Genomic DNA, 19,989 nt, shown 5'->3' with positions numbered 1-19,989 from the left:
TCCAATGATATGCCTACAAATACGTCACAATGCTGCTAAGACCTTGGGCGAACGACAGAAAGTGTAGGCTCATTCGTTGCGCAATCACAGCCATATAAGGAGAGAATGGAAAACAGAGCTTCAGAAATTCTGCTAATTCCTGGGTGATGCATCATCTTGGTTTCGCCTGTAGAATGAGTTCTGGGGCACTTACAGACAAAATCTTTGCAGATTCTGAAACTTCAGAGTGTTTTCTTTCCAAAACTGTCCATCTTTTCGTGACAAAATATCACGCTTAAAACGGGAACGTTTTTTATCCAAAAATGAAATAGCGCCCCTAGAGCTCTAACAGGTTAAGGTGTCAGCACGGTTCAGTTTGGCTGGCACTTAGCCGAACGCTGCTAGCCGAACGAATGTGCTCGCATAATCCCTTCAAAAGACGTTCGCATGAAAAACTTTTTAAAAAGCAGAACAAGCAAGGAGGGAGGCAGAGCCAAGCATGAGCGAGAGAGATCCTATTGGCACATTCCAGCATCATCATACAAACCTGTTCATTCTAGGTCTGGGAACAGAAAACTGTATTGCGATCAAATGTTTCGTTGATGAGAAAATGTGCTCAATCCATCTCGTTCCATCTTCTCCCACTGCCCGCCAGTGGGCTTCCTCTTACTACCATATTTGGTAGTGGGTGGAAACGCCAAGCAGGGTCTTCACATTTATACATCCAGTGAAATATCTGTCTCATTGTTCAATCTGTTATAGTACTGTTTGTCCATTTTGAGACGCCGTAGTAAATACATGGCTAACTCAAAATAGTCTGAATTAATCTCAGATAACTCAAGAAATCTGTCATTCATTTGACATGTTTGCAGAGGAAATCTTAGTCGCGCAATTTTACATCTAAATAGTCTGAATTAATCTCAGTTCCGTGCTGTATTTGTCAATGAAAGAATTTGCATGAAAATGAGTCATCTCTCAATGAATGACAACAAAGAATCCCTAGTGTTGACCAATCACCGATGGAGGGGCGTAGACTTTAGCTCCGAACTGTGGCTTGCCTTCAGAAAACGCCCAAACAGCTGGAAAAAAAACCCTCACCAAAGTCCAGAACAAACAAAAACGTCACAAAATGTTGTCAGATGAACAAACTCTTCCAAACCGCTTCGGCCAGGAAGCAGGCAGACGCCTTTAGGCACAACAGCTTGACATTTCAGGGCGGTTAGCGTAGCCTAGTGGTTAGAGCATTGGACTAGTAACTGAAAGGTTGCAAGTTCAAATCCCCGAGCTGACAAGGTACAAAATCTGTCGTTCTGCCCCTGAACAGGCAGTTAAACCGTCATTGAAAATAAGAATTTGTTCTTAACTGACTTGCCTATTTTAAAGGTAAAATAAATACAATTTCTAAAAACAAAAAATAGCAGTCCCACAACCAGGTCTACACATGAACTCAGGCTGACATACTTTCCACCAGAGCTTGGGTCAAATTACTTTCCAATTCTTTGAAATGGTCTTGACTCCAACAATATCCAACAGAGTAACAATATATACACACACTGGTTATTCCAACTTTACAATACCGGTAATCAATACACTAATAACAGCTAGCTCCAGGCTAGATACACAGGGGAGTTCTGGCCCAGAGCAGGCACTAGCTTTACAAAGGAAGTGTAGTCTATAGTGTGTGTGTACACGGTCCCTCAGGCTGAGTGAGATCACATTCAGAACAATGACGTCTTCCCACACACACGGAAGGAATACCATGAAAATGACTGACTACCACTTGAGTCATCCTTGAAGTGAACCCAGAGAAACACCCTCCTGTAGTCTGTACTGTAAAGCTGCTCTACAGGGTTCTGTCTGCCAAGCTCCATCATGCCAACTAATGTATCACCATGTATCTAGTAGGGCCGGGACGATACCTGTACTGTGACAAGGAAACAAAAAAAAGCAGATTTAACTTATTTCGGAAAACTGCCGTAATGTTGGCAACTATTATGTTGTCATCCAGAGTCACATTGATTTATTTTCCAAGCTATAAACAAACAATATTTTACATACTACAGATTTTTAGAGGACCAAAGAGTTTGGTCTGCTTCACGTTTTAATTTTTGCCTTGGAAAAATAGTGAACTCAACTCAGCAAAAAAAAGAAACGTCCTCTCACTGTCAACTGCGTTTATCTTCTTCAGCAAACTTAACATTTGTAAATATTTGTATGAACATAACAAGATTCAACAACTGAGACATAAACTGAACAAGTTCCACAGACATGTGACTAACAGAAATGGAATAATGTGTCCCTGAACAAAGGGGGAGGGGTCAAAATCAAAAGTAACAGTCAGTATCTGATGTGGCCACCAGCTGCATTAAGTACAGCAGTACATCTCCTCCTCATGGACTGCACCAGATTTGCCAGTTCTTGCTGTGAGATGTTACTCCACTCTTCCACCAAGGCACCTGCAAGTTCCCGGATATTTCTGGGGGGGAATGGCTCAAGCCCTCACCCTCCGATTCAACAGGTCCCAGACGTGCTCAATGGGATTGAGATCCGGGCTCGTCGCTGGCCATGGCAGAACACTGACATTCCTGTCTTGCAGGAAATCACGCAGAGAACAAGCAGTATGGTTGGTGACATTGACAAGCTGGAGGGTCATGTCAGGATGAGCCTGCAGGAAGGGTACCACGAGGTAGGAGTATGTCTTCCCTGTAACGCACAGCATTGAGATTGCCTGCAATGACAACAAGCTCAGTCCGATGATGCCGTGACACACCACCCCAGACCACGACGGACCCTCCAACCTCCAAATCGATCCCGCTCCAGAGTACAGGCATCGGTGTAACGCTCATTCCTCCGACGATAAACGCAAATCCGACCATCACCCCTGGTGAGACAAAATCGTGACTCGTCAGTGAAGAGCACTTTTTTTCCAGTCCTGTCTGGTCCAGCGTTGGTGGGTTTGTGCCCATAGGCAACATTGTTGCCGGTGATGTCTGGTGAGGACCTGCCTTACAACAGGCCTACAAGCCCTCAGCCCAGCCTCTCTCAGCCTATTGCGGACAGTCTGAGCACTGATGGAGGGATTGTGCGTAAGGCTCGTAAGGCTCTCCAGAGGGTAGTGAGGTCCGCACAACGCATCACCGGGGGCAAACTACCTGCCCTCCAGGACACCTACACCACCCGATGTCACAGGAAGGCCATAAAGATCATCAAGGACATCAACCACCCGAGCCACTGCCTGTTCACCCCGCTATCATCCAGAAGGCGAGGTCAGTACAGGTGCATCAAAGCTGGGACCGAGAGACTGAAAAACAGCTTCTATCTCAAGGCCATCAGACTGTTAAACAGCCACCACTAACACTGAGTGGCTGCTGCCAACACACTGACACTGACTCAACTCCAGCCACTTTAATAATGGGAATTGATGGGAAATGATGTAAATATATCACTAGCCACTTTAAACAATGCTACCTTATATAAATGTTACTTACCCTACATTATTCATCTCATATGCATACGTATATACTGTACTCTATATCATCGACGGTATCCTTATGTAATACATGTATCACTAGCCACTTTATACTATGCCACTTTGTTTACATACTCATCTCATTTGTACATACTGTACTCGATACCATCTACTGTATCTTGCCTATGCTGCTCTGTACCATCACTCATTCATATATCCTTATGTACATATTCTTTATCCCCTTACACTGTGTACAAGACAGTATAGTTTTGGAATTGTTAGTTAGATTACTTGTTATTACTGCATTGTTGGAACTAGAAGCACAAGCATTTCGCTACACTCGCATTAACATCTGCTAACCATGTGTATGTGACAAATAAAATTTGATTTGATTTGATTTGCGTTCCTGGTGTAACTCGGGCAGTTGTTGTTGCCTTCCTGTACCTGTCCCACAGGTGTGATGTTCGGATGTACCGATCCTGTACAGGTGTTACACGTGGTCTGCCACTGCGAAAATGATCAGCTGTCCATCCTGTCTCCCTGTAGCGCTGTCTAAGGCGTCTCACAGTACGGACATTTCAATATATTGCCCTGGCCACATCTGCAGTCCTCATGCCTCCTTGCAGCATGGCTAAGGCATATTCACGCAGATGAGCAGGGACCCTGGGCAGCTTTCTTTTGGTGTATTTCAGAGTCAGTAGAAAGGCCTCTTTAGTGTCCTAAGTTTTCATAACTGTGACCTTAATTGCCTATCGTCTGTAAGCTGTTAGTGTCTTAACGACCGTTCCACAGGTGCATGTTCATTAATTGTTTATAGTTCATTGAACAAGCATGGGAAACAGTGTTTAAACCCTTTACAATGAAGATCTGTGAAGTTATTTTGGATTTTTACAGATTATCTTTTAAAGACAGGGTTCTGAAAAAGGGACGTTTCATTTTTTGCTGAGTTTAGTATTGTCCCCGCCTTCATATCCAAACACACCAAGAAAGTTGTGAAGAGGGCACAACACCACCTTCTCTTCCCCAGGAGACTGAAAAGATTTAGCATAGGTCACCAGATCCTCAAAAAGTTCTACAGCTGCACCATCGAGAGCATCCTGACTGGTTGCATCACCGCCTGGTATGGCAACTGCTCGGCATCCGACGGTACAGCACTACAGAGGGTAGTGCGTATGGCTTAATACATCACTGGGGCCCAAGCCTCCTGTCACCCAGGACCTCTATACTAGGCCCAGAAAAGTGTCAAAGACTCCAGTCAGCCAAGTCAGACTGTTCTCTCTGCTATACCGAAGCGCCAAGTCTCAGACCAAAAGGCTCCTTAACAGCTTCTACCCCCAAGCCATAAGACTGCTGAACAATTAATCAAATGGCCACCCAGACTATTTACATTGACACCCCCCCCCCCCCCCTTGTTTTTATGCTGCTGCTACTCGCTGTTTATTATCTATGCATAGTCACTTTACAAATTACCTCGACTAACCTGTACCCCCGCACATTGACTCAGTACCCCCTGTATGCCTCGTTATTGTTATGTAAATGTATTGTGTTACTTTGATTAGATTTTTTAAGAAAATATTTACTAAATAAAGTTTAACTCCATTTCTAGAACTGCGTTGTTGGTTAAGGGCTTGTATAAGTCAGCATTTCACTGTAAGGTCTACACCCGTTGTATTTGGCGCATGTGACAAATAACATTTGATCTCCACACGACACAAATTCAAACAAAAAAAAAAGTGTAGATAATCACTAATATTTCTCTGGGATGTTGGATGCAATCCATTCTCTATTAATTGAGTTAAATATAATGTACAGAATGTAGGTTTTTACATAAAAGTAGACTAAAGCCTTTTGCGAGATGATTGGCATATATACACTAAGGATTTAATTTTAAAAGGATTTCATTCAAAAATGATTTTGTTCTAGAAATATTTTTGGGGAAAAACAAACAGGTTTAGATTATCAGGATCCCCATTAACTACTGCACATGCAGCAGCGCCTCTTCCTAGGGGTCCACATGAAACACATAAAGCACGAGAGATTTCAAATGCGGGTCAGTAAATCAATGTTGGGTATCATCACTTCACAATAACACGGTCAATCCATTTTGAATTCAGTCACTTTTTGACAGCAGCCCTTTTGATTTCAATGAAACCTTACATACATATAAAGCCCATTGTAGAAGTGCTCAGAAAGTGACTTCTTGGACCTGAACGCCAACACATTCAAGAGATTACAGGTGCTCAAAATTGCCCCATTTTTTGCATACCCCACTATACCATAAGACCATCCATGTCATAGCTTCACACTGAAACGTTAAAACATTTTTTTTTAAATTACAAGGAGCACAGGTGTGCCTAAGTTGAAAAATGTAGGCGCACAAATGAAAAATATTTGAGGTATTGAAGCTATAATCCTTCATTTTTCTGGGTGTACTGGTGGGTCCTAAATTTAACTTCCAGGTCGCACATAAAACTATTTATGCACGTAGGAGAGTAAAATGGTCGCACTGTGTAGAGCCCTGCACATCTTCAACACCGGGAAAGACAAATGGTTTAGATTGATATCGTTTTAAAAAGTTTACAAACAGGGTTTCAGATTATTATTTTTTTATTATAAAATAATTGACATTTAACGCTAATTATCTAAAAACGTGTAAACTCCGATTTTTTAAAATATATTTACAGATGTAGCTTAGATCCTATTTGCCATCGTCTACGGTTTGTGTTGTGCTGCCCTCGGTTGAGACAGCATGCAATAAAATGGTAATCAAATATTAATGTCAACATTCAAATGGTATAAAGATGGTTGGAGGTCCACACTTCAGAGAATATTGACTTGAATGGGAATATCTGTTGTTTTTAAATGATACTGTCAATCATCCATAGGAAACCTATTGTAATCATGGAAATATAGATTTTTTTTTTTTACACCTTTATTTAACCAGGCAAGTCAGTTAAGAACAAATTCTTATTTTCAATGACGGCCTAGGAACAGTGGGTTAACTGCCTGTTCAGGGGCAGAACGACAGATTTGTACCTTGTCAGCTCGGGGATTTGAACTTGCAACCTTCCGGTTACTAGCCCAATGCTCTAACCACTAGGCTACCCTGCCCAGACGTGACCATTTAAGTTGGCATTCAACAGTGGGTGGACCAGCGATCATGTTTATGGTAGTAATTACAAGTTAACATTTCAATTCAATTTAAAAGGTGTACCAGCTAAATTGCAGTGGTCTGAAGGGATAGGTCCATTCTATTCATTATATTTCTATGACTGAAATAACAACCCATCCTGTATTCAAGAGCATGTTGTGTCTCAACCGATGACAGGCACAACACAAAAACCTCAGATGATGTGAAATAGGGTGTAAGCAACAATATAATGCAGAATCTCTGTCCTCCTTTAAGGTACAGCTTAAGAAAAGCTTTCAAGGACCTCTGCTAATTCTGTTCTCTTGTCCCTCGGATCTGACGACACCATTATGTAGCTTTGTTAGTGGTCTATGTTGTGTGTTTTGGATCGGGTTTTTTGAGGGGGGCGGGGGGGAGGCTTGGGTGTGAGAAGCGCTTTACAAATTAAATGAATTGTTATAATAATATGAGAAAAAGTGGCTTACGCATTTTTTTTAAAATATTTGACATTGTTTAAAAATTACCCAAAACATTTTTTTCTTTTACATTTTCAATAAATATTAAAATAGATCAAATCGTTTGTAAGCTTATAAATGATATCAAACAACAGTGTATATTTTACAGTGATGAAGACTTGGATGTCTCATGGTTTGGGGGGGGGGGATGCAGAATGAGACAACTTCGAGCAGCGTTATCTCTTGAATGTTTCGGCATTCAGGTCCAAAAATGTAACTTTCTGACGACTTCTTCCATGGGCAAACGTATGGAATGTTGTTTATATCAAAAGGGATGCTGTCAAAAAAGTGTTTGAATTTAAATTGATTTACCCAATACACGCCCACATAAGCCTACATTCTAAACTAACAGGGATAATGTGTTTTTTTGCCAAATATGTTTCAAATTAATATTTTATTTTGGTTCCTCTTAAACCCCGTTTTGGGAAATAATTGTACCTTTCCTTATCAAACAAGAACATATTTCTGCGAATTCAGCAACAAATAGTGCACACTTATCTATCCCACATAAAACATGATAGTAGCGGCGTGCCTTTTAAACGTGTAATCATTCTCAGTGGAGAGGGTATCCAGTTTACATCCCAAAGCCTAGGATAACTCCAATAGAAAACAGCCTGTCCCCCACAATAACAAACTGAAAGGCATTGACAAACACACAGCAGTGAAGAAAACATTGCTACCCCATTTTGTGACAATGCAGGGTAGAATGTGTCTTGTCGTTGTTGTTGTATGAATGTAGCCACCTCAAGCGGTTATCACCAAGCCACTTGTACAGTAGGCTAACATTTGTTGCAATATTGCAAAGGACCCATAAGAAAATGTAACTATAGCGCTCACCAGAAACGATGTGCGTTGTTCCGACCAGTGTCCCCGTCCCCGGAGTTTCTTTTCAGTCCGGATGCAGTCTTTCCACACGCCGTAAAAAGAGGAATACTTTGTTGTCTGCGTGTGCTAGTTTATTATCTCCAATAATGTCGCCTAAATCTGCGAAGGTGTCGCTTCCAGCATGACTATTGAGGATTCGAAGTTAGAACCTGGTGGAAAAGAAGCCGTAGCGAGTGTTCCGTTCCCTTTTCGGTAGGAGAACAGACCAGCTGTGCGAACCGATGATCACAATAGATCGCTCGTGAGGGGTGCCTGCCTACTTAGGCCGCGTTAAAATGCTAGTCGGAACTATGACCTAAGAAATGTCCGACTTGATGAGTCGTTCAACACGGCACGTGTATAACTATAACCAGTTAGCAAGTCGGACATTTCCGAGTTTCCAAGTTCCCACAAGTAGTTGAACACAGCATTACTGCTGCTTACTAACTACTACCATCGCAGTGTCATCAAAAAAACATTTTCAGACCACGGTCACTAGGTGAAATAGCGCCACCCTTCGCTGTGATTGCTACCGGCTACCATACACACCGGACAGGACAGCAGTGTTGTACTGTCCGGTCTTGAGACCCCATTGAGAGTATTGTCTTGGTGTCGGATACATTTTTACTCGATATTGACTCGATCTTGGAAAGTGAGGACTCGTAATTTATTTCCGAGACCAGCTCATTAAAAAAAAACCTCTGAGCCTGATTATCAGCTCCCATTCAGTCAGCGCATAAAACCGCTATACCAGGTCAAATATCCACGCTTCTTTCATGACACATTCATTTCTTATCGCCTATTGAAACCTGGGCTTGCTAATTTACTGGTAAGATTGCTGATTTCTTCTTTCATTGATAAAATATCCTCAAACTTTGTTGCGCTCATCAGAATGTCTTTAAATCTGTTTTACCCATTTCATATGTATATACTGTATTCTTGTCAAGGCCTGTCCTATTGAACTATTCCTGTACATATAATATTCTTCTGATATACTACTTATTCAAACCATTACCATATGCATATTGTCTATACATCCCATCACATATTTACATATATAGTGTAACGACCCTGGGCGGATATCGACCCGCCGTTTGAGCATGCTTTTGGCGCACAGTCGATAGCACGCTGGACCTCGGGCTAGGGTTCGAGGCCTGCTCCCTGCCTGTTTCATTACTATATATATATATATATATATAGTAATGAAACAGGCAGGGAGCAGGCCTCGAACCCTATATATATATATATATATAGTACCAATCAAAGTCAGGACACACCTACTCATCCAAGGGTTTTTCTTTAGTTGTACTATTTTCTACGTTGTAGAATAATAGTGAAGACATCAAAACTATGAAATAACACATATGGACTCTTCATGTAGTAACCAAAAAAATGTGAAATCAAAATATATTTTATATTTGAGATTCTTCAAAGTAGCCACCCTTGGTTTTGAGGACAGCTTTGCACACTCTTGGCATTCTCTCAACCAGCTTCACCTGGAATGCTTTTCCAACAGTCTTGAAGAAATTCCCACATATGCTGAGCACTTGTTGGTTGCATTTCCTTCACTTTGAAGAGTCTATATTATATATTTTGATTTGTTTAACACTTTTCTGGTTACTTTATGACTCCATATGTATTATTTCATAGTTTTGATGTCTTCACTATAATTCTACAATGTAGAAAATAGTACAAATAAAGAAAAACCCTTGAATGAGTAGTTGTGTCCAAACTTTTGACTGGTAGTGTACATATACTCCAGACTCCGACATTGCTCGTCCTAATATTTCTATATTTCTTGATTCCATTATTTTACTTGTTAGATACGTGTGTACTGTTGTCTATTTTTGGTTATTACTCTACTGTTGGAGCTAGGAACACAAGCATTTCGCTACACCAGAAATAACATCTGATAAATATGTGTATGTGACCAATAAAATGTGATTAGATTTTATTTGAAGTCGCTGGTACGGAACAGTGGTGTTTGAAAGTTTGAAAGTTGTTTGAAAGTTGCTCTTACTAGTTATTTTTAGAATGGCTCTCTATTTTCCCTCAGCATGCATTTCTTCACCAATCTGAACGTTTAAAGAATTGTAAAAAATTCTGAAATATGAACCCAAAATACTGGACATTTTTAACTGTTATTAAGGTTGGCGATTTGACATAATTACAATCATGGTCTTGAATTGGACTTGCATTTTTCTGGTCTCTGTCTTGACTCGGTCCCCCCCCCCCTCCTCACCCTCCTCCTTTTGGTCTTGATCTTGACTTGATTGACTCGATTAGCACCGATCTTGGTCCTGAATCGGTCTCGCTTTAGGTGGTCTCGCACACAACACTGCAGGACAGCCAGTGTAATGTCGCCCCACAGTGGCCTCTGGTGTAGGTTGGTTCCATATGGACCCCATTGAAATCAAATTTAGATACTGTATGAATCTGTGTCACATAATCCCCACTGGGTTTTTTTTTACAGAAGATTTTTCCTCTCTATTGAACAATGAATTTGGAATGTACTCTGCAAACATATATTTTAGGAATTTCTTGAGACAATATTTATTTATACGGGACAATATCTATTGGTTGCTTTTTTGAAAAAAATATAATCACACTATTGGGCCTTTCCTTGATAAAAATAACACTGATGTTGTAAGAAAATAGCAGTCCATCTGTGTGTGAGATGGAGAGGGTTGTTTTTAATTTTCCATGTTGATGTAAGTATGAATCTCCTCACCACTATGCTGCTGTTCATTCTCACCACAGGAGACACACGCACACACGCACGCACGCACACACACACACACACACACACACACACACACACACACACACACACACACACACACACACACACACACACACACACACACACACACACACACACACACACCAACCTACTTTGGCCGCCTGATCAACAATCCGTCCAGTACCTCCACCCTGGATAGCCTAGTCTACTTCTCTCTCTTGACAATGTCCACATTCAGTCCGTTCTGGGTCGGGGGCCAGCTATTCAGGTGGGGAAATACTCAGCAAACAGAAGCCTACATACTTTCCTGTCAGAGTTTCTACCGAGCAGAGAGGGCAGCCTTGTTGAAGGGGCCCAGCTCAGTTCCATCTGGTGGTGTGTGTGTGTGTGTGTGTGTGTGTGTGTGTGTGTGTGTGTGTGTGTGTGTGTGTGTGTGTGTGTGTGTGTGTGTGTGTGTGTGTGTGTGTGTGTGTGTGTGTGTGTGTGTGTGTGTGTGTGTGTGCGTGTGTGTGTGTGTGTTCGGTTCTGTCTGGACGGAGAGATTTGCGGGAGGCAACACAGGCAAGTCTGTGCTCTCAAAATCAGTTCTGTCATTGCTTTCCAGGAATTGAACTTGCAGACAGTGTTGTAGTAGTTGCAAGTCATCCATTGCTTCCATGTCAGATATGTGTAAACATTAAACATACAGATGTCATATATACATGTCGGTAACTCTCTGGTGTACCGCTGAATCTTGGAACTGAAGTTCTGTGTCCAGCGACAAGTTTCTACACATGGCAGTTATGATGACAAAAATAACACATTTGTCAAAAGACATACAGCTCTACCTCTAAGATGTTATCGGCATTGTGTGAAGATAAATAATTACATTGAGCATCTGTCAAGAGTCCTTCCCTCCTCTTGTAAATGTCCAAATCTCCTCGTGCTCACAAGCCTGTCCTACAAGAGAATGAGAGGTCAAATCTGAACATTACCATAGCAGCATACCACCCTGCATACCACTGCTGGCTTGCTTCTGAAGCTAAGCAGGGTTGGTCCTGGTCAGTCCCTGGATGGGAGACCAGATGCTACTGGAAGTGGTGTTGGAGGGCCAGTAGGAGGCACTATTTTCTCTGGTCTAAAAAAATATCCCAATGCCCCAGGACACTGCCCTGTGTAGGGTGCAGTCTTTCGGATGGGATGTTAAACGGGTGTCCTGACTCTCTGAGGTCATTAAAGATCCCATGGCACTTATCGTAAGAGTAGGGGTGTTAACCCCGGGTGTCTTGGCTAAATTCCCAATCTGGCCCTCAAACCATCACGGTCACCTAATAATCCCCAGTTTACAATTGGCTCATTCCTCTCCCCTGTAACTATTCCCCAGGTCGTTGCTGTAAATGAGAATGTGTTCTCGGTCAATTTACCTGGTAAATTTTTAAAAAATGGTGTCAGTCCAGGTGTCATCTGCTTAGTTTATTACTATTTTATAACCTTATTGCTATGATGCTGCTATGTAAATACTAGGTAGGTACATACTTTTTTTTAGAGTTCTCAGATCAAACTGTTTAAACTGAAATCGTGTGGCTTATGTGTGTAAGAGTGAAACGTTGTTGTCGTTTTTGCTGCACTGTTTCTATGGTTTCCACAAAGACGTTTCTCAAATCCTCACTAATGGACTCGGCTGACCAATGGTCAAAGCCTACAAAATTCCAGCTTATCTCTCTCTCTCTCTCTCTCTCTGCCCCCCTCTCTCGCTCTCTCTCTCTCTCTGCCCCCCTCTCTCTCTCTCTCTCTAGCTCTCCCTCTCTCTCTCTTTCCTCCTCTTCTCTCTCTTTGCCCCCCCCCCCTCTCTCAATTCAATTCAAGGGAATTTATTGGCATGGCATATGGCATATGTTTACATTGCCAAAGCAAGTGAAGTAGATAATATACAAAAGTGAAATGAACAATAAAACAATTACAGTAAACATTACACACCAAAATAATAAAGACAATGTCATATTATGTATATATACAGCGTTGTAACGATGTGCAAATGGTTGAAGTACAAAAAGGGAAAATAAATAAACATAAATATTGGTTGTATTTACAATGGTTTTTTGTTCTTCACTGGTTGCCCTTTTCTTGTGGCAACAGGTCCCAAATCTTGCTGCTGTGATGGCACACTGTGGTATTTCATCCAGCAGATACAGTGGGGCAAAAAAGTATTTAGTCAGCCACCAATTGTGCAAGTTCTCCCACTTAAAAATATGAGGCCTGTAATTTTCATCATAGGTACACTTCAACTATGACAGACAAAATGAGAAAAAAAATCCAGAAAATCACATTGTAGGATTTTTAATGAATTTATTTGCAAATTATGGTGGAAAATAAGTATTTGGTCACCTACAAAAAAGCAAGATTTCTGGCTCTCACAGACCTGTAACTTGTTCTTTAAGAGGCTCCTCTGTCCTCCACTCGTTACCTGTATTAATGGCACCTGTCTGAACTTGTTATTAGTATAAAAGACACCTGTCCACAACCTCAAACAGTCACACTCTAAACTCCACTATGGCCAAGACCAAAGAGCTGTCAAATGACACCAGAAACAAAATTGTAGACCTGCACCAGGCTGGGAAGACTGAATCTGCAATAGGTAAGCAGTTTGGTTTGAAGAAATCAACTGTGGGAGCAATTATTAGGAAATGGAAGACATACAAGACCACTGATAATCTCCCTTGATCTGGGGCTCCACGCAAGATCTCACTCCGTGGGGTCAAAATGATCACAAGAACGGTGAGCAAAAATTCCAGAACCACACGGTTCACCATTCACTAGGGGGACCTAGTGAATGACCTGCAGAGAGCTGGAACCAAAGTAACAAAGCCTACCATCAGTAACACACTACGCCGCCAGGGACTCAAATCCTGCAGTGCCAGACGTGTCCCCCTGCTTAAGCCAGTACATGTCCAGGCCCGTCTGGAGTTTGCTAGAGAGCATTTGGATGATCCAGAAGAAGATTGGGAGAATGTCAGATGAAACCAAAATATAACTTTTTGGTAAAAACTCAACTCGTCGCATTTGGAGGACAAAGAATGCTGAGTTGCATCCAAAGAACACCATACCTACTGTGAAGCATTGGGGTGGAAACATCATGCTTTGGGGCTGTTTTTCTGCAAAGGGACCAGGACGACTGATCCGTGTAAAGGAAAGAATGAATGGGGACATGTATCGTGAGATTTTGAGTGTAAAACCTCCTTCCATCAGCAAGGGCATTGAAGATGAAACGTGGCTGGGTCTTTCAGCATGACAATGATCCCAAACACACCACCCGGGCAACGAAGGAGTGGCTTCGTAAGAAGCATTTCAAGGTCCTGGAGTGGCCTAGCCAGCCTAGCCAGTCTCCAGATCTCAACCCCATAGAAAATCTTTGGACGGAGTTTAAAGTCCGTGTTGCCCAGCAACAGCCCCAAAACATCACCGCTCTAGAGGAGATCTGCATGGAGGAATGGGCCAAAATACCAGCAACAGTGTGTGAAAACCTTGTGAAGACTTACAGAAAACGTTTGACCTCTATCATTGCCAACAAAGGGTATATAACAAAGTATTGAGATAGACTTTTGTTATTGACCAAATACTTATTTTCCACCATAATTTGCAAATAAATTCATAAAAAATCCTACAATGTGATTTTTCTGGAATTCTTCCCTAATTTTGTCTGTCATAGGTGAAGTGTACCTATGATGAAAATTACAGGCCTCTCTAATCTTTTTAAGTGGGAGAACTTGCACAATTGGTGGCTGACTAAATACTTTTATGCCACACTGTATGTGAGTTTATCAAAATTGGGTTTGTTTTCTAATTCTTTGTGGGTCTGTGTAATTTGAGGGCCGCTACGTGCCGCTACTATGGTCATACATTTTGCAGGAGGTTAGGAAGTGCTGTTCAGTTTCCACCTCCTTTTGTGGGCAGCGTGCACATAGCCTGTCTTCTCTTGAGAGCTAGGTCTGCCTACGGCGGCCTTTCTCAATAGCAAGGCTATGCTCACTGAGTCGGTACATAGTCAAAACCTTCCTCAAGTTTTAGTCAGTCACAGTGGTCAGGTATTCTGCCACTGTGTACTCTCTGTTTAGGGCCAATCAGCATTCTAGTTTGCTCTGTTTTTTTGTGAATTCTTTCCAATGTGTCAAGTAATTATCTTTTTGTTTTCTCATTATTTGGTTGGGTCTAATTGTGTTGCTGTCCTGGGGCTCTGTTTGTGCTTGTGAACAGAGCCCCAGGACCAGCTTGCTTAGGGGACTCTCTTTCAGGTTCGTCTCTCTGTAGATGATGGCTTTGTTATGGAAGATTTGGGAATTGCTTCCTTTTAGGTGGTTGTAGAATTTAACGTCTCTTTGCTAGATTTTGATCATTAGCGTGTATCGGGCTAATTCTGTTCTGCATGCATTATTTATTTTACGTTGTACACAGAGGATATTTTTGCAGGATTCTGCATGCAGAGTCTCAATTTGGCGTTTGTCCCATTTTGTGAATTCTTGGTTGGTGAGTGGACCCCAGACCTCACAACCATAAAGGGCAATGGGTTCTATAACTGATTCAAGTATTTTTAGCCAGATCCTAATTGTTATGTCGAATTTTATGTTCCTTTTGATGGCATAGAAGGACCGTCTTGCCTTGTCTCTCAGATCGTTCCCAGCTTTGTGGAAGTTACCTGTGGCGCTGATGTTTAGGCAAAGGTAGGTATATTTTTTGTGTGCTCTAGGGCTAGATGGAATTTGTATTTCGGGTCCTGGCGACTGGACCTTTTTTGGAACACCATTATTTTGGTCTTACTGAGATTTACTGTCAGGGCCCAGGTCTGGCAGAATCTGTGCAGAATATCTAGGTGCTGCTGTAGGCCCTCCTTGGTTGGTGACAGAAGCACCAGATCATCAGCAAACAGTAGACATTTGACCTCAGATTCTAGTAAGTTGGGGCTGGGTGCTGCCGACTGTTCTAGTGCCCTCACCAATTTGTTGATATATATGTTGAAGAGGGTGGGGTTTAAGCTGCATCCCTGTCTCACCCCACAGCCCTGTGGAAAGAAACGTGTGTTTTTTTCCCCAATATTAACCACATACTTGTTTGTGTACATGGATTTTATAATGTTGTATTTTTTTCTCCCAACACCACTTTCCATCAATTTGTATAGCAAATCCTCATGCCAAATTGAGTCGAAGGCTTTTTTTAAATCAACAAAGCATGAGAAGACTTTGCCTTTGTTTTGGTTTGTTTGTTTGTCAATTAGGGTGTGCAGGGTTAATATGCGGTCTGTCGTACAATCATTTGGTAAAAAGCCAATTTGACATTTGCTCAGTACATTGTTTTCATTGAGGAAATGTCTCTCATCCTCTTCCCTCTCTCTGCCCCCCCTCTCTCTCTCACTCTTTCGCTCTCTCCTCCTCTTCCCTCTCTCTGCCCCCTCTCTCTCTCTCTCACTCTTTTGCTCTCTCCTCCTCTTCCCTCTCTCTGCCCCCCTCTCTCTCTCTCTCTCTCACTCTTTCGCTCTCTCCTCCCCTTCCCTCTCTCTGCCCCCCCCTCTCTCACTCTTTTGCTCTCTCCTCCTCTTCCCTCTCTCTCACTCACCTCTCCAGACCTTACTGAACTCTTCATCTTGTGCTAGCTACAATATATCATATATTTCCTCCTCTCATGCGATTGCAACAGAATGGAAATGTTGTCCTCTGTCTTATCCCGAGTCCCCGACCAAACTCACAGCCTTCTGTAGTACACCACCTCAACACAAACTCACAGCCTTCTGTAGTACACCACCTCAACACAAACTCACAGCCTTCTGTAGTACACCACCTCAACACAACTCACAGCCTTCTGTAGTACACCACCTCAACACAACTCACAGCCTTCTGTAGTACACCACCTCAACACAACTTAAAGTAATCTTCTCTGCTCAGGTCTTCTCTTCTCAGGAGGCTCTTCTTGCCAGAAGTCGACTCTGCAAACTTCTTCAGACGCCGCAGCAGAAAAGCTACAAAGTCTCAGGACGAGATCGACGGTGTTTGTTTTAATCTCTTTTAAGATCTTGTGTTGCTCGTGTGTTTTTGTGGTTGGAGTTGACAGATGGTCTGTGGTGAACCGGGATGGTGTGATGTGGGTCTGTGGTAATGCCTAGATGAATCAATGCATGTGTTTATAAATGGGCTTGCTGGTAGATGTGTAAATTGGTGGTTTCGTCCACAAGAGTAGATCAATGTTTTTAAAGTTAGCTGAATGCAATGCAGAGGTACTATTGCACCGTGCCAGAGTTTATATTGCTGCTCTGGCTAACATCCCAGTGTTGTACCTATATTTGTAATGATTCAGCTAAATAGGTAATGTTATGACATTGAGTGAATACAGACTGGATACTGTTATGGCTGGACGGAGCATACTGTTTTGACTCTGGGAAGGACCTTCTGGCAACTGGCAGGAAGCCTCAGGGGTTCTAGACGGCCAGACCACCTCACACCGGCTGAACAGCGTTCCACTTACAGTAGCCTATTGGAGGCTGTTGCAGGAACCACAAGAGAGCATGGAGGCTGTTGCAGGAATCACAAGAGAGCATGGAGGCTGTTGCAGGAACGACAGGAGAGCATAGAGGCTGTTGCAGGAACCACAGGAGAGCATGGAGGCTGTTGCAGGAACCACAGGGTAGCATAGAGGCTGTTGCAGGAACACAGGGTAGCATAGAGGCTGTTGCAGGAATCACAGGGTAGCATAGAGGCTGTTGCAGGAATCACAGGGTAGCATAGAGGCTGTTGCAGGAACACAGGGTAGCATGGAGGCTGTTGCAGGAACCACAGGGTAGCATAGAGGCTGTTGCAGGAACACAGGGTAGCATAGAGACTGTTGCAGGAATCACAGGGTAGCATAGAGGCTGTTGCAGGAATCACAGGGTAGCATAGAGGCTGTTGCAGGAATCACAGGGTAGCATAGAGGCTGTTGCAGGAACGACAGGGTAGCATAGAGGCTGTTGCAGGAATCACAGGGTAGCATAGAGACTGTTGCAGGAACCACAGGGTAGCATAGAGGCTGTTGCAGGAATCACAGGGTAGCATAGAGGCTGTTGCAGGAATCACAGGGTAGCATGGAGGCTGTTGCAGGAATCATAGGGTAGCATAGAGGCTGTTGCAGGAATCACAGGGTAGCATAGAGGCTGTTGCAGGAATCACAGGGTAGCATAGAGGCTGTTGCAGGAACGACAGGAGAGCATAGAGGCTGTTGCAGGAGTCACAGGGTAGCATAGAGGCTGTTTCAGGAACGACAGGAGAGCATAGAGGCTGTTGCAGGAATCACAGGGTAGCATAGAGACTGTTGCAGGAACCACAGGGTAGCATAGAGGCTGTTGCAGGAACCACAGGGTAGCATAGAGGCTGTTGTGGGAATCACAGGGTAGCATAGAGGCTGTTGCAGGAATCACAGGGTAGCATAGAGGCTGTTGTGGGAATCACAGGGTAGCATAGAGGCTGTTGCATGAATCACAGGGTAGCATGGATGCTGTTGCAGGAATCACAGGGTAGCATAGAGGCTGTTGCAGGAATCACAGGGTAGCATAGAGGCTGTTGCAGGAATCACAGGGTAGCATAGAGGCTGTTGCAGGAACGACAGGAGAGCATAGAGGCTGTTGCAGGAATCACAGGGTAGCATAGAGGCTGTTGCAGGAACGACAGGAGAGCATAGAGGCTGTTGCAGGAATCACAGGGTAGCATAGAGGCTGTTGCAGGAATCACAGGGTAGCATAGAGGCTGTTGCAGGAATCACAGGGTAGCATAGAGGCTGTTGCAGGAACCACAGGGTAGCATAGAGGCTGTTGCAGGAACCACAGGGTAGCATAGAGGCTGTTGCAGGAACCACAGGGTAGCATAGAGGCTGTTGCAGGAACCACAGGGTAGCATAGAGGCTGTTGCAGGAACCACAGGGTAGCATAGAGGCTTTTGCAGGAATCACAGGGTAGCATAGAGGCTGTTGCAGGAACCACAGGGTAGCATAGAGGCTGTTGCAGGAACCACAGGGTAGCATAGAGGCTGTTGCAGGAACCACAGGGTAGCATAGAGGCTGTTGCAGGAATCACAGGGTAGAATAGAGGCTGTTGCAGGAATCACAGGGTAGCATGGAGGCTGTTGCAGGAACGACAGGGTAGCATAGAGGCTGTTGCAGGAATCACAGGGTAGCATAGAGGCTGTTGCAGGAACGACAGGGTAGCATAGAGGCTGTTGCAGGAATCACAGGGTAGCATGGAGCCTACCCCTAACCCTTTGGTTCCTCCTACTCAGTAAGCTAAAACTCTGAAGTTTTTTCTCTCCACTTGTGTTTCACTTCTGTGTAAAATACACGTGTTATGTATTCAGGACACAAGTGGAGACCTTGTGAAAATTCCCATAAGTGAGATTTTTGATTGTTCTATTTAACTACTCAGTCGACAGCCAAGTGAGAGTTTAGCTAGAGAAATGTAATGACTTGGGAAGTGAGTTACGCGAAACCGCAGATACAGTACATGTAAATTGAGGTGTTAGCGAGAAATAGAGAAGAACAATTTTGAAAAGAGAGAAATAGAGAAAGGGAGAGTGAGATGGAGTGTAAGTATTCAGGCTAGATATGGAGAGAGAGAGAGAGAGAGAGAGAGAGAGAGAGGGGGGGGAGGGAGAGAGAGAGAGAGAGAGAGAGAGAGAGAGAGGGGGAGGGAGAGAGAGAGAGAGAGAGAGAGAGAGAGGGGGGGGGGGGGGGGAGAGAGAGAGAGAGAGAGAGAGAGAGAGAGAGAGAGAGAGAGAGAGAGAGAGAGAGAGCGGTTAGGAGGTGAGTGTGGAATGTGCCAACACTCAGATACAGTGGAGGGAGGGTGTCAGAGAGAAAATGGATGGACAGAGAGAGAAAAATTGATGTTTACTTTTTTTAAAGCCACTTTGGCAGCCACATGTTGACACTACTAAACCACAGTCTCACTGTAAGTCATATGAGACATGGAGAAAATTGTGTGTGTGTGTGTTTCTGAATGGCCAGTGGCAACAGTGAGGTTGGGCTCTGTTGCAGGTAGGGTTTAAGCCTCTGGACAGTAGAGAATCAACATCAATGTGGCTTTCACCTGAATTCAAATGGATGAACCTGTTTGACTTTGGGGTTGTAGGTGTTAAGGTTATGCCAGACGGAAGTGGGTGTGTCAAGCATATAAATAGAATTACTTTACACGGGGTCAAATGGGATTAAGGAGAATTCCACTCAGGTCTCCTGCGGTGAGAAGAAAAACGAGCAAACAAACAGAGGAATGTCTTCGTCTGTGTGTCACATTATCCTTTCCCTG

The 19,989-nt window shown here is 43.3% G+C and overlaps 1 protein-coding gene across 6 annotated transcripts in view; it reads right to left on the bottom strand.

The window, feature by feature from the left end:
* The window catches only part of LOC110500336 (cyclin-dependent kinase 17), a 65,951-nt gene extending 57,539 nt beyond the window's left edge, over window positions 1-8,412 (bottom strand). For 2 of the 6 annotated variants that reach the window (XM_036959818.1, XM_036959829.1), the window contains exon 1: window positions 7,931-8,412. The gene's annotated coding sequence lies outside the window, so the exon portion shown is untranslated. The remainder of the gene's footprint in view (window positions 1-7,930) is intronic. The other 4 variants (XM_036959786.1, XM_036959799.1, XM_036959794.1 and 1 more) reach the window with 2 other exon arrangements.
* Window positions 8,413-19,989: the final 11,577 nt, after the last annotated feature.

This window comes from Oncorhynchus mykiss, chromosome 2, assembly GCF_013265735.2.
Source record: "Oncorhynchus mykiss isolate Arlee chromosome 2, USDA_OmykA_1.1, whole genome shotgun sequence".
NCBI lineage: Eukaryota > Metazoa > Chordata > Actinopteri > Salmoniformes > Salmonidae > Oncorhynchus > Oncorhynchus mykiss.
This window is presented reverse-complemented; position numbering and strand designations above follow the sequence as displayed.